At 76.6% G+C, this 2,500-nt stretch overlaps 1 non-coding gene across 1 annotated transcript; it reads left to right on the top strand.

Moving 5' to 3' along the window:
• Positions 1-1,079: 1,079 nt before the first annotated feature.
• Positions 1,080-1,232, top strand: LOC125158255 (5.8S ribosomal RNA). Its single transcript, XR_007149301.1, has one exon. It is a non-coding gene; the product is annotated as a 5.8S ribosomal RNA (ribosomal RNA).
• The last annotated feature ends 1,268 nt before the right edge of the window (positions 1,233-2,500 follow it).

The raw sequence follows: 2,500 nt of genomic DNA, 5'->3' as shown, positions 1-2,500 counted from the left end.
CTTGCCCTAGCCTGCCAGACCTTTACCCCCCCTTCCTTAAGCCCTCCCTTCAGGCCCCGGGTCCGGTCCGGGTCCGGCTTTCCGTCTCCTTCCCCGCCTCCTCCCCGAACCGCCACCCCCACGCCCTTGCCCGCTCGTGCCCCGCTTCCCGCCGCAGCCCCCCTCCCGCAGGGGGGGGCCTGGGCCGCGGGTGCGGGGGAGGGGACGGTGAGGGTTGGTCGGTGCCACGGGGAAGGTGTTGCTCGGAAGTGAGGGCGGGGCCGGGGCCGGTCGGCCCTGGTGGCCCTGGATGGGGGGGGGAGGAGAAGGGTCGTGTGGGGGTCGTGGGGGCGGGGTGGAAGCGGGGGGCGTCGGGCGGCGGCGGTCCTGTGGGGGCGGGTTAGCCCCGTCGGAGCCTCCGTCACGGGCCGGCAGCGTCGGGGCTCTCGGTTTGCCCTTATGTGGGTCTGGCCGCGGCCCCGGGGGGGTCGGCGTCGAGGTGGTTGGCGGTGTTGCGGGCTGCTCCCTCGTCCCCCACCCACCTCGCCCGCCTCCACCCTGTCCAGGTACCTAGCGCGTCCCGGCGCGGAGGTTTAAAGACCCTTGGGGGGTCGCCCGTCCGCCTCGGGTCGGGGGCGGTCGGGCCCGTGGGGAGCCGTGGAGGCTGGTCTTCCCGTGTCTCCTCCAGACTCCGCTGCCCGCCCCCTGCCGCGCCCCAGGCCGGGGTGCCGCCGCGCTTGCGCCCACGCCACGGCCCTCCCCGGTTGCCGGGAGGGGGCTTGCCCGGCGGCTGCCGGGTGGTGCGTGAGCGTGTGCGTGTGCGTGCGCCCCGTGTCCCTTGGGGGTGTGTGTGGGGGGAGGGGACAGGCGGGAACCCCCTGGGCGCCTGTGGGGTTGTTCCGAGCTCGCCCCGCGCGTCCGCGTGGCGGGGCGGGCTTGCCGGACTTGCCCTGTCGTTCCAACCCTTCCGACCTCTCGGAGTCTGGTCTTTGTTGTCTCTTGCTGGCCGGCCGGAGGCACCCTTCGGGGATGTGCTGTGCCAGGTTGGGGGGGCGCCCCTTTTTGGGGTTGGCCCTCCCGGCGATCACAAAAACTCGTACGACTCTTAGCGGTGGATCACTCGGCTCGTGCGTCGATGAAGAACGCAGCTAGCTGCGAGAATTAATGTGAATTGCAGGACACATTGATCATCGACACTTCGAACGCACTTGCGGCCCCGGGTTCCTCCCGGGGCTACGCCTGTCTGAGCGTCGCTTGCCGATCAATCGCCTCCCCCGGGTGGGTGTCTCTCCCGGGGGTATGGCGCGGCTGGGGGTTCCCTCGCAGGGCCCGCCCTGCCGGTGCCGGCGCCCGCCCCGCCCGAGGGCGCCCCGCCACGCCCGCCTGCGCGGCGGTACGGTGTGCGGGGTCGTCCGCGGGCCGGGGACAGGGTCGTCCTGGCCGCCGGGCCCTCCGTCCCCCTAAGTGCAGACGACGGTGGCCGCCGCTGCCGGCCCTCCCTCCTTCCTCCTCCTTCTCCTCCTCCCCGCCCCCTCCCCGGCCCCGTGTGTCCGGTCCCCGCCGCCTCCCTCAGCCCCCCCCTCCCGCCCCCGCCTCGCCCCGCCGGGTCCGCTCGGCGGTGACGCGTGTGTGGGACGTGGGAGGGCATGGGACGGGGGTGGGGCTGGGGGCCGGCGCCCGTGGGGCGGTGGTGGGGGGTGGTTGGGGGGGAAAGGTGTGTGTGTGTGGGGGGGAGAGGCCGAGGCCGGTCGCCGCCCGCGAGAAAAGGGAAGGGCGAGGAGAGCTCGCACCCGAGGGCCGTGGCCGCCGCCGCGGTCCCTCTGGGGGAGATCCCTCGTGCCGCACGCGGTCTTTGGGATCGCCGCCCGGGTCTCGGGAGGGTTTTGCGGTGCCCCGTGCCGCGCGGTCCCGTGGGCCGTCGTGGGGGGTGGAGGTGCGGATCTGGAGCGCCGTCGGTCTCGCCGCCTTGCCCCAGGCGGTGACCGTGGCGGTCGGGCCGTGGCCCCCTCCTCTCCCGGTCCGCGGCCATGCGTCCGGGGCCCGAGCCGCGGCCCCGCCCCGGCTCCCCGCTGGCGATCCCGGCCCCCTTTGCCCTGTCGGGGCGGCTCGCGCCGAGGCCGAGTCGCGCGCGGGGCTGCGCCCCGGGGATGCGTGCCCCGGCGGCGGCCCGCGGGACGCCGCGGCGTCGCCCGCCGCTGCGCGCTTCCCCCCGGGTTGCGGCCGCGCCGCACTGCGTGCCCCGAGCCCGCGTTGTCGCGGGGGCGGTGTGGTTCTCCGCGGGGGTTTCCGTGGTTGGAGGCGTGCCGCGCCGTCCGCCGGCCCCGGCCGGGGGCCGCGGCGGGAGCGCGCGCGGGGCACGTGGGACGTGTGGGGGGGGGGGAAGGCCGGGTGTGCCGCGTAGGGGGGAAAAAGGGCCGGCGGTCGGGGGCGACCGCCGCGCTCGGACCCCCCCCACGCCCGCGCCCGCTTCCCCCCCCCCCCGCTCCCCCGCCCCGCGCCGCTCGCCGCGGTTCCCCGCCTC

Source organism: Prionailurus viverrinus, unplaced genomic scaffold, assembly GCF_022837055.1.
Source record: "Prionailurus viverrinus isolate Anna unplaced genomic scaffold, UM_Priviv_1.0 scaffold_208, whole genome shotgun sequence".
NCBI lineage: Eukaryota > Metazoa > Chordata > Mammalia > Carnivora > Felidae > Prionailurus > Prionailurus viverrinus.
The sequence above is the reverse complement of the archived record's forward strand: the minus strand, read 5'-3'. Positions and strand labels throughout refer to the sequence as shown.